This window comes from Pinus tabuliformis, chromosome 6 (genome assembly GCF_031772625.1).
Source record: "Pinus tabuliformis cultivar Carrire ecotype Pingquan chromosome 6, CPIR1, whole genome shotgun sequence".
Classification (NCBI taxonomy): Eukaryota; Viridiplantae; Streptophyta; class Pinopsida; order Pinales; family Pinaceae; genus Pinus; species Pinus tabuliformis.
Window position 1 is genome coordinate 972,831,444 of NC_142292.1, and position 12,960 is coordinate 972,844,403.

The following is a 12,960-nucleotide window of genomic DNA, read 5'->3' on the forward strand; positions in this document are numbered from 1 at the left end:
GTTGCAAGGAGGTTATCTTGTCCTCCAAGTCCCAATACCATTTAGCAAGATGAGTGGTTTCAATCATGATACACAATTTATAAGAAAAAAATAACAATTTGAATAATTTTTTGATCTAAACTTTCTATGATTCAGAATGTAATTCGAAAAACAAACTTTATAAATACACACTATGAGCTTGAAACTATGATGTCAGTAAGTTGAATAAGGCACCCCTTGCCAATAGAAGGGAAAAAGAATTATGCAAAGCAACTTGCAAAAACCAAAAAATTGTAATATACTTTGAAAAAGTATTCATAACGTTGTCATGAAATAAACAACTTAAAACATACATTACATAGATTAGACTAAGTGGCTCATTTCATAGAAAATAATAATGGAAAACAAAAACAACCATATTTGTTATGTAGCAACTTAGGTTGAGCAAGGAGAAATTAATTGTCTAAGACTTCCAATTGTTGGCAACGATGTCAGCCAAATCAACAACCCTCTGTGAATAACCCCATTCATTGTCATACCAAGCAACCACTTTCACCATATCATCTCCCATCACCATTGTGAGTGATGAATCCACAATTGAGGAGACATCTGAACACCTGAAATCTATTGACACTAGAGGCTCATCACACACTGCAAGGATGCCATTAAGCTCTTTATCTGCACTTTCTCAGAACGATGCATTCACCTCCTCTGCAAATGTCTTCTTCTCCACCTGAACAACCAAGTCAACAATTGATACATTGGGTGTTGGAACTCTCAGAGCAATTCCATTCAGTTTCCTTTTTAGACTTGGGAGAACTAGTTCCATTTCCTTTTCTACTCCCATTGATGTTGTGACAATATTCAAGGCTGTAGCTCTGGTGTGCCTAAGATCTCTATGACTAGCATCGAGAAGTCTCTGATCACTAGTATATGAATGAGTTGTTGTCATGGTGCCCTTGACGATTCCTCCACTAAAAAAATTTAAGTGTACATTGGCAATCATATTGAATAGGAACAAAGCAATGTCCTCAAATAGGAACTAAACAATGCCATTTTAAATCTAGATAAACTATGGTGATCAACAGTAGAAAATGATAAGTTAGATTTCAACATGAAATAGGGGAAACAATGAATATATTGTTAGTTCTATTTAACTAGATGACACTCACCAAATTTCTGGTCTAGAACTTTAATGAATGGAGCTAGGCAATTAGTAGTGTAGGAGGCATTGCTAATAATTTCTTCTACATGATTATATTTTTCCTCATTCACACCAGAAACATATGTAGGTTAATATCCCTTTCTAGGAGCTGTGATCAAAACCTTCTTTGCCCCAGCCTGGAGATTCTTACTTGCACCTTCCCTATCAGCAAACACGCAAGTGCCTTCTATGACCAAATCAATCCCATAGTCGCTGAAAATACAATATGAAGCATTTCATCATGAGCTGAGAAGGATCAATTATATCTATATAATAATCATGGAAGGCTACCTAGTATTATATAGATTTAATAAATTTTTTGCGGTGGTGACTTTTGTTGCCTCTGCTAGTACTCTATTTGTTATAGGCCTTGGAGTTGTCTGGGAATATTTTTCAATGGAATTTGTTCATAATTAATTAGGAATTTGTTGAAATTATAAGTTTGAATTGCAATATTTCCGTAATTCAAGTGTTCTATGGGTTTTTCACATGCCGAATCCATATATGCAAGCCAAAACACATTTTAAATAAAAAAAGATCACAATTTGATAAAAATTGTTGACCACAAACTCCAGAACTTGAAATAGTTAAACAATACCCTTAAAATATGCTAATCAAAAAATTTGCAATGCACATGCTTAGCAAATTTTCAATGCACATGCTTATATTTTGTTAAATTAGGTCTTTCATTCTCTATTATGATTTCTTTCAGTCTTCAAGCCAAGTTCACCTAAGCAACCAAAATACTATACATAGAAAATAAAGAATTGACCATTTTGATTAAAGTTAGTGCATTTGAGTAATCTAATTGAGACCCAAGAGAGCCTGTTAAGTGTTGAACATGTCAATTTCACAATGCTCTAATTATTTATTTTTGAATGAACCAATAATTATCCCAAAGAATTTCAATATCTGCTAAACCCAACTGTAAACATTAGGAATCTAATCCAATACTTAAGTGTAAGCATATCTGTAGCATTAACCTATAATCCTATACAAATGATTAGTTTCATGTACTTACTTCCATGGCAGATTTACAGGGTTCCGATTTGATACAACTTTGATGACCTTGCCATCTATAGAAATGCAATCATTTCCTGCTACCTGCACATCTGTGTTAAAGGCTCCAAGAATAGAATCATATTTGAGCAAATGTGAGGCTTGTTTAACACCTTCGGTGTCATTGATGACAACCACATCCAAAGGGGAGTCCTTTCGACCGTGCCAACATTGCAGAAAATTACGACCAATTCTTCCAAACCCATTGATTGAAACTTTTATCCTTACCTCCACTACGCCCTTTTTTTGTCTAGATGATCCTACCTGGAATGAAAGAACAAGGGCAAGAGGACAAAAAACCAGATCAGTTTTTTGTTTACCATGAAAATCCGATACACACATTTAATGTGATGAAACAAAATTTGCAAAGTGAGATCCATATACACCAAGGACAATCATTAAACAAGTAATCTCTGCTTGCAATACTATAACAAGCTCGAAGTGTCTAACCCCTACATGGACTAGGGCATCAATCATATAAATACGTTAAATCAGCATACACCAACAGAATGATCAAAAGCCTTAATATTTGTTTGGTCAAATTTTCTTGAAATCTGATAGTAATTTGTTGGAATTACAAGTTTGATTGGTAAACTCAGCACAAATTGAGTGGCCCCGGGCTTTTCAGGGCACTAAATCCATTCTTATATTAAAAATGGATCTTAAATAACAAAAAAAACTACTTTTTGACCAAAAACTATTTTGTTGAATTGTCACCAAAAACTCCAAAACATAAAATAATTAGAGTCTAGACAATCTGTATTTCTACACATATGAGTATCATGAATAATTCTCAATACAAAGTGTACCAACATAAGCGAGGCTGACAATCATATTGTTAATAAACCTAGTGACATATAAACCTCAATACAATGATCATGACACAATTTAACAATTAACCTTCATGCAAAAACCTCTGATGAACCATGCAACAAGCACACAACAAAATGGACTTCAATTAGGCCCCTATGACAATTCAGAGAGCAAACTGATCTCCATATAAACCAAAGCATCTACTACCAATCATTTTTTTAAGTGACACAATGACATCCAATCATTAGTACCATAGTAGAATGTGTTGATTTTTGTGTAGCTTCAGGAGGTATTCTTGCTGGCCTTGTAAGTCAACCTAGAAGATTTATGAAAGTAAAAACAAGATTTCAAATTTTTATTAGGCTTCATGTAGGCTCAAAAAAGACAAGTTGTCCCAACTCATGAAGGAATGTGTCCTTAGGGGTAAATGCACCCATTTGACTTGTATATATATATATATATATATATATATATATATATATATATATATAGACACACATGATGTAACATTTCATTTTATCACTCATCATCATCATCTCTCTTCTATAACAATCACACATGGGAGCAGATAGAGGATGAATTTGAATGAAGTTTGGACTTGGATTATTGGCCCAAATTTCTAGAGAATTTGGATTTGTAAACCTTGTTGAAGAATAATTTCTCCTTAGAAGAAGTTTTGTTTGGTTTTCTCTCAAGTTTGGGTTTCCCATGGAAAACTTGTTGTCTCTTTTGTGCATGTATGTCTCTTTATGATCATTGTTGTTTCTGTTCTATTTACTATTGAAATATTCTATGTATAATTTCTTAATGATATTAGTGGCATTAGATAAATTGTTTGAATATCATTAGGTAGTAATTATCATATCAAAATATTGGTTTATATTATGTATATTGTAGAAAATTCAACATGGAATCAAAGCTTTGTTGAGAGATTTTCCACTAAAGTCAGCCTAAGAGACAAGGGAGAGGGACTTCATTTGTGGAGAAAGAGAGCCCTAGAAGGAGCCATAGGCAACAAGCTAGAAGAGGTCGAATTAAGGAACAAACAAGGATATTTGTTCTAGAATAGCTAAGTCAAAGGTCTATCCAAACGAATTAACTGAGGTCTGGTTAGGTCTGGAGCTGCATAAAGAAGGCCAAGGGTTGTAGGCCTGGCCATAGGGTGGCAAGCCTAGGAAGGTTCTACAAGTCTAAAATAGGGGATCCATGAAGCTAGATAGACTTGAATTAGGGCAACTGAAGGTTGGACAGAGTTGAAAGAAGGCATCTGTGAGGCTTGTGTTGAGTTTGTTCAACCTGGTTGAGGGCTAATAGCCACAAGGTGTCTAGCCATAAGCAGAAGGGAAGTTGTTGGGTTGTGTTTGAAGTATAAACACACAAAGTGAGGAAGAGAAGGTGGTTGCAAGGCGGCTTAGGGCATCAATAAGGGTACCAAAACCTGTTGGAGACTACTAAGAAGGTTGGTTGAGTTGGTTGTGCAAAAACTAGGAAAGAGATGCAAAGAAAATGGCTACAACTTGAAGGGTTGAGGAAAGGAAGGTTGTTGAAGGTCAGAGGTAAACTTGCAGAGCTATGTTAGGCCAAGTTTGAACAAGTTTGAGGCTACAAAAGTAGGCTAATCAACAACGAACAAAATGGAAAACAACTAGGTGATAAGTGGCTATTGTGATAAGGGATATGAAGATTTTTTTATTTGTCTTGAAGTCTTTATACTTGTTGAAAGTCTTAGGGCTTGTGGAATTAAACCTTAGACCAATACTTGGAGTGTTGGATGCAAGTGGAGTTTGTGAGATGCTTACTTGGTTGATAGCATGCAGAATAGCATGTGGAATGCAAGCGGGAGATCAAAGGGTGGACTTGGTGTTGATGCTAGCTTGTTGTTAAGCCTTTGGTGATAACTCCATGAATGGCTTTCTAAGCCTAATTTATAGGATGAAGAAACATTATCTCTTATGAATCATGCAAGAATGGAAAGAAACATGCATTAACAGCTGAATTTTGAGGACGAGGATGAGCATCCACTTCAAAAGAAGATAAGGAATCCAAGATTGATGATATTGCAGATGGACTTCATTGATTTATGCAAGGAGGTAAGGATCAAGAAGGAGTTGACAATTCCCTACAACCCTCAACAATTTCTTTTTTTTAAATCAAGAGATAAGTACTTCCTATCTTTCTCCCTTGAATATTATTATTATCTTTATTCCTTGGTCAACCTCTTGTCTTTGTATTTTTTGCTTGGTTATAATTGTTTCTTCCATGGCCTCCTGAATGAGGTTTGTAGGTACATTGTGAAGGCTGCCAAGGAAATGATTATGGCATTAGATGGTAGCATCTAGAAGAATAAAGCAAAGTTTGTGGCAAGAGGGTTCTCCCAATAAGAGGGAGTGTACCACAAGGATTTTTCTTGCTCCAGTCTCCAATGGATAATTTCTTGTATGACCTAAGGGCTCAAACATAAACTCAACAAAAGTGATTGGTGTTCGAGAGGGAGAAATTGTATAGACATCAAGGACTGTGCTAGATGAGCAGAAGAGCTTCGAATTCCGAGGGAGCAGATAGTCAAGTAGAGTGGAAGGAGAAACCTTCCAAAGAGGATGTCATGGGTTGAGATTTTCAAGATGCTCAGAGACAAAAGGTCTCTAAGAGCAATATGTCTTCTTTGAGGAGATGATGTCAAATAGCAAAAGGATTTACTTACATGAAAGAGGGAGCAACAACAACAAAAAGAATTGCTTGCATGACAGAGGGAGAAACAATGATAGGAGAATTTTCTTTCATGACAAAGGGAGTAGCCAAGAATACCATAGGAAGGCCTGCTTCAGTGTTGAAGGGAGTTGGTTTCGAAGATTTAAATGAAGGATTATAGAAAGATACATTATTTCTCGGGATTGGAGATTCAGGTTTGGTGGATCTCATGATGTACAAGCAATTGATTAGATTATTGATATAGTTGCTTAACACTAGGCTTGATATTTGCTTTGCACTGAACACCCTAAGCCAATATCTGGTCGATTTGAGGTAGATACATTGGGTTATCTAAAAGCATGGCGGAGGTACTTGCGTGATATAGTAGATATGGTTTGATATATGTCTGAGGTGGTGAAGTGAATTTGCAGGGATATATTGATTCAAATTGGGCTGGGAGTGTAGAGGACAAAAATAGCACATCATGGTGCTGCTTTAGCTTAGGATTGGCTATGATACCTTGGTTCAGCAGGAAGTTGACTTCTGTCATACCCAGTACAAAAGAGACAGAGTATATTGTCGCTTATGTCGCAAGTTGTGAAACAATATGACATCAAAAGTTTCTTTCCGGAATATTTGATCAAGTCACTTCATCCAAGACATGGTGCAGAAAGGAGCAGTGGAGTTGCAATATGCATACAAAGATGAGAAAATTGTAGGCATTCTCAGCAAGCCTCTGTCTATAGTGAAGTTTGTATATTTCATAGACAAGCTTTGCATGATGCAGAAAGTCTCCCTTGTTGAGAGGGAGGGTTGATTTATTTGTAGGATTAGGGCAGGCCATCTCCTGAAGCCATAAAGGATTTTGGCTGGGTAATAAAGAACTTTGTCTAGGGGAGATGGATACATTCACCTGAGAAGCTAGAAGGACTTGGCTGGGTGATTAAGGAGTTTGACTAGAAAGGTGAATGGCCCAAGGCAATGATACGAGAAATTTACAGGGTTGGACAAAAATTCTCTTGAGAATCCAAAACGACTTAGCCAGGTCATAAAGGACCTTGACTAGAGGAGATAGATGAAATTCACTTGAGAATCCATAAAGGATTTTGGCTGAGGGTGAATGGTCCAAGGGAAGACTCTCTCCTAAGAAACTAGAAGGGGACTTTGACCAGGGGAGATTGTTACATTTGTTTAAGGAGCCATAAAATATTTTGGCCAAAGGTAAAACGCCCTAGATATTCACATTTCCCACCCCAGATGGAATTATCTATAGACATACATCAACATAGCAAGCTCATGAACTTTTCTTATAGAGGAGAAATTTCAGCTAAGGCAAAATCTATTGCAGCCAAGGAGAATATCTCCCTCGCTAAGACAAAGTTTTGATTTTTGTGTAGTGTCAGGAGATATTCCCACATGACAAGATGCTTCCTAAGTCAACCTAGAATATTTATGAAAATACAAATGAAAATTCAATCTTTTATTGGGCTTCATGTAGGCTCAAAAAGGACAAGTCGACCCAGCCCATGAAGGGACGTGTCTCCTAGGGTAAACACGCCCATTCTACTTGTATATATATACATATTGTGATGCTTCATTTGATTACTTATCATCATCATCTCTCTTCTATAACAACCACACATGGGAGAAGATAGAGGACGAATTTGAGTGAAGTCAGGACTAGGATTTTTGGCACATATTTCTAGACAATTTGGAATTGTAAACCTTGTAGAAGAATAATTTCTCCTAGAAGAAGAGTCGTTGGGTTTTCTCCCAAGTTTGGGTTTCCCGGGGAAAACTTGTTGTCACTATCGTGCATGGTTGTATCTTTATGATATTTATTGTTTCCACTGTATTTACTGTTGAAATCTTCTGTGCATAATTTCTCAATGATATCAGTGACATTAGATAAACTGTTTGAAGATCATTAAGTAGTAATTATCAAATCAGAAAATTGGTTTCTACTATGTATCTTATAGAAAATTCAACGTAATGAAGAGAGACATACAAGACCTGTACATACTATAGACAACAATATTACACTCATTGTTCTTCCCACACTTCAAAGAGGCAGCTCAAAGTATAACTTTGATATAACATATGTTTTTCCTAAATGCCTGGCTTAACATGAAAATACTACTTGTATTTATAATAAATCTATCTTCTACTTCAGATTTTCCCTCCACATACAACACATCAACAATAAGACAGTGATGAAATGACACCCAATTATATGTGTGATAATTGGATGGTGAATTGTGATATGAACTCTAAAGCACTAGGGGTAATTAACTTACAACAACATAATTGTATGCTAGGGTAAACATAATGAAATAAAGCGGGCTCTCCAAACAATAGTGTAGCAATCATAAAAAAAAGAGTAGGACTTACATATATAATCATGCAGCAATGTGATGACTATCACATAGGAAAAACAAATTACTGATCTCCTTACTAAAGGAAGACTGATTAAAGCAGGTTTCACAGCAGGAAATTGCAAAAACTATAGAAAACCAGAAGATGTTGTATATAATCATGCAGCAATGTGATGACTATCACATAGGAAAAACAAACTACTGAGCTCCTTACTAAAGGAAGACTGATTAAAGCAGGTTTCACAACAGGAAATTGCAAAAACTATAGAAAACCAAAAGATGTTGTGCATGTTTTTCTGAGATGCCTATTCACAAAAGGTGTTTGGGTATTGTCAAGTTCATAGCATGCTACCTTAGAGATACCTGGTGGGTGATAATCTGCATGGCATGCCTGGTAATTAATCAGGATGGCCACTCTTCACTTTCTCTTGTGAAAAAGATGAGTCTGAACCTTCAAAGACCTGCCTAAAAATTGGATTTCTATACTGGAAAGAATATCAATTTTTGACTCAATAGCCTTGCAATGTAAAGATACAAGAGATCCAAGTGCTAGATCACTTGCCTTGATCTTGTACCATGGAAAGTATTAAGAACCACACAATAAACCTATTATTGGCTTATTGCCTTTTCATCCTATCCATTGAATATTAGTTTATTCTCATCCAAGAGACAATATGGAAAAGTAATTAGCCAATAATTGACTTACTAAATGGTGCTTAATATTTTCCATGGTGGCACAGTTAAGCATGGGAGAGGGGATTTTGATATAATGAATTGCTTTTATGTAAAGGAATGAAATTTCATCCCCTACTAATCTAAGCATCAATTTCTCTCCCTATACACAAAAAAATAGGAACCAGTGGACATATTTTCAAGAATCATAAAGCAATTTGAGCTCTAGATCAAACACTAACATCCATATAAACCAAATTGCAGCCAGATTGTCAAGTGACCTCAATAAGAACAACCACCATGATCACAACAATCTTAAATCAACTAGGTACACATATACATCAGTCTAACAATTTTACAATCTAAAGCAATATCAAGACAGGCCTGAGTGGTTTTGATCCAACAAAAATAGTCCCATAGATACCACTGAATAATCTCAAAGTAAAGTGATTTCTTAAAAAAACAGATCAATGGTAAAGAGACCATTTTTTGGGGAAATCCAAGGAATGTTTCCTCACATAAGTAGATGGTATTTCTTGTAAATCCACGGTGACATTGGTGACAACCATTTCAACTAACCCCATCTAAACCATGCATGTAAATGTGATAAAAGGATGGAAATATGGCATCCACACAAAGAAAAATTACCTCTACACTCACAACTATCACAATTATACAACAAAACAATATAAAGAGACACCAAAGTGGTCATTGTGGAAGAGAACTACTAAGATAATCAATAGTATGATCACCTACACATACAATAGTGTGATGTCTAGCCATGAAGAAAAATTCCACTGTGGGAAGCTCCTAATTTTCTATAACTTGCTTTACTATCACAATGCCACTTTTCCATTATCAGACAAAGAAATCCACTAATTAGACAAACAATGGTGGTGGTGACTCACAACCATATATGGGATATTATCAAAAGTGTGAACATATCCTCACCACATTAGTTTGGAATGCAACTACTGAAACCAAGTCATCGTTGTATTTCCTTAGGCAAGGGAAGCCACTGGAGCTCTTGAGACCTAAGTATTCGAAGAATCCCTTCCCTGAAGCCTGTCCATTAACAATAGCACGTGACACATCAATTACAAATTCAACCCCAAATCCAAATGTAGCTAACAAACATAAACAAATATACTTGTTTGAACTGAATAATAATCAAACTGACTACAATAAGCTTGGTACCACCATCCAATATTTCATGTAGTAAAAGCCCATATAAATTAATGAATTGCCAAGTAATATTCACTCATCCTTCTTTCATTTGGTTAAGAAATTTTGCATCAGCACACAAAATTCTAATGGTGCATTAGCATTATGGCAACTGCAATGAAATAAAACAACACTGTATCTTAGAAAAACTTGCATGAACAACTTATTAGCTAGCAGAGAATAATGCAAGAATAAGTAGACATCCATATGGTGTCAGCTTGTAATTTTGAATGATATGGATGGTGAGTGGCATGGGAAGTAGAGTATACCTACAAAGATGCAAGATTGCTACTACAGTTGGCCGCAACAGCCATGGAGAGTAGAGTTGAGGCCATACTCCCTCTGCTACAATATTCTTGTGTGCTTGTTGGTAAAAAGCTTGAGATGGACTAAATTAGTAAGCTTATCAAGCCCAGAGTGTATACACCTAGAGAGTTTGTTGTTGTGTAACTGCAGCGTCTCTAGGTTTGTCAATCTCTAATCCGATTAGGGATGCTTCCATTTAGCTCATTCATTGATAGATTCAAATTCACAAGACTCTTAAGATTGTTGATATTGTCTAGAATTGGTCCATATAAATTGTTCTTATATAGAAATAAATCTGTCATCTTTGAAAAGGCCATCAACGTGTTGGGGATCCTTTGAGATAAATGATTATGTAAGATGTCACCAAAGCAAGCAATCCCAGTCAACCCAGCAACCAGCTAGCCAGCAAGCAGGAGAAGCCCACCAAAAGCCGGTAGGGTAAGTGATTCCTATAACACCACTATATCCATTATGAAACATCATCTTATACCCTTCCCAAAATGTAGATTCAGAATCACTCTTAGTCTTCCCAATCCTTGAGGCTATAGATTCCTAAGAAGTTACATTCTCACCATGAACCTGGTGAGGGGTTCTCTTAGACCATCTATTTCGGGCATATTTAGTGTTCTTCAACAAACACCTAACCCTCTAGATCTAGTAACATGTCTAGAAACAATAGACAAAGTAATCTCAATCTTTTTCTATAATCAATAGATAAAACAAGAGAGGAGAGAAACCTACTTGTAGTTTTCGCTAGCTCCTTGTCTCCCTTGACTAATCTTGCTGCTCCTTTCCGTACTTAAGCCGCTTGGAAAGTACCTGCAAAAAAATAGAAATGAAAATCTATCAAGGCAAATGATAATGATCTATTTCCTATAAATAACATGGAATCGAGAACATGATATACATATGAAAGCGTCAACATATAACACAAGCATAAGGAAAAAGTTTTGAAGACTTTATTGATAAGAGGAAGAATTACAACCCATATGTGCTCGATCCAGTGACACTCTTTCAATTCAATCCCTCTTCTCCTCATGAAAAGCAAGACACTCCAACACTATTACAATACTTGCACTCAATTCTAATCTCATATCACCAGCATCTCCTTACAACTCAATATTTTTTAGCCCTTGATCTCTTAGATGAGTGATCTATTTATAGGTGAGTGAAGGAGGTTATGCCATCAATGGTGGTAATGAATGCCTTTCTAAATTTAGAAATCAGTTCCATGGAAGAAGGGATAGGTGATTGATGTTTCCTATTTCCCTTCCTCATCCAAAATCGAACTCAAAGGTGTAGGTGGCATTTGAGAAACTTCTAGAGGCTTCCAATGGATAAGGAATCTTCAAATCCTCACAGAACTTTGCTCAAATTCGCTCAGCACAGGCTAAAGAGGGACCAAGTGCTCTGCATAGCACCCTGTCAGTGCATGGTTTGGATTGCAGCGCACCCTAATGAAGGCCTACCTGTGCTGATCTTCTTAGAGGTAGTTTTTGGATGTTTTCAGTGATGGAACTTCTTTGGAAGTGCGACATTCTGATGACTAACTTCTTTAGGGAATGTAACAACTGCACTAGGGGTTGATGAGCCCTAATAGTATCGATCTCTAATTTGGGGTTGATTTGCCCAAATGGATCTTAACACCATCATCTAGTTTCCCACCATGTTTCTTAAGTTCTGGCTATTTATAATCCATCCGCAAGTTCCTCCCTTCAACATAACTAAAAATCTCCTCCATTGGAAGCCCTTAGCAATGTACCCAAGTATGATGCTTCTTTCAGCAAGTGTGTAGTTGAACGCCCATGCTCTCTTTGTTGAATGTCTCTATCTCCTTCTTCCGTGTACCCTAGCCCTACGGATAAAAATAAATCTTCTAAAGAGACAGATACAAATAAAGAAGATAAGGGGTATATTTAGAAAATAAGGTTGGGAAAAGAAGCCATACTTAAAGGCACTCATACCTTAGTGCCCGTATGAGAGGAGATTTTAGGAAGACATCACTGCATGAATGAAAGGAAGGCACACTTGAATGATAAGAGCTACTACCTTATTGGTGCCCTAACTTTCTCCCTGTAAGATTCTTCTACTAATGCAAGAAGTGTACCATATATCTTATATCCCCTAATGACTATGGAATTTCTCTTACTACACTACAATTTTTCATCCAAAAGTACTATAACATTGACAAGTTCTCGAGTTCATGCAGGATTACCCCTTGATCCAGAGGCTTGTAGGACAGCGTTAAATTTTTCAACAAAGAGATATTCCAAGGAAGGAGAGAAAAATACCATTCAACGGGTTAGTACCATTTAGCAAGTTAGAGTGCAATAACAATACCTCAAGCTTAGGCAATTGTCTGAATCCAGGAATGCCCCCAGAGAAATTGTTGGCTGAGAGGTCCAATTTTACCAGCTCCTCCATTTTATATATCTCATTCAGGAATGCCCCTAGAGAAATTGTTGGCTAAGAGGTCCAAATTTACCAACTCCTCCATTTTATATATCTCATTCGGCAAGAGTCCACCGAAATTGGTGCCAATGAGGTCCAATTTTACCAGCTCCTTCATTTTATATATCTCATTTGACAAGAGTCCACCAAACCTTGTGCCAATGAGGGCTAGAGGCTATAAGAGACCTT

The 12,960-nt window shown here is 36.6% G+C and overlaps 1 pseudogene; it reads right to left on the reverse strand.

Moving 5' to 3' along the window:
* Nucleotides 1–335: 335 nt before the first annotated feature.
* Nucleotides 336–10,349, reverse strand: LOC149262237 (glyceraldehyde-3-phosphate dehydrogenase A, chloroplastic-like; annotated as a pseudogene).
* Nucleotides 10,350–12,960: the final 2,611 nt, after the last annotated feature.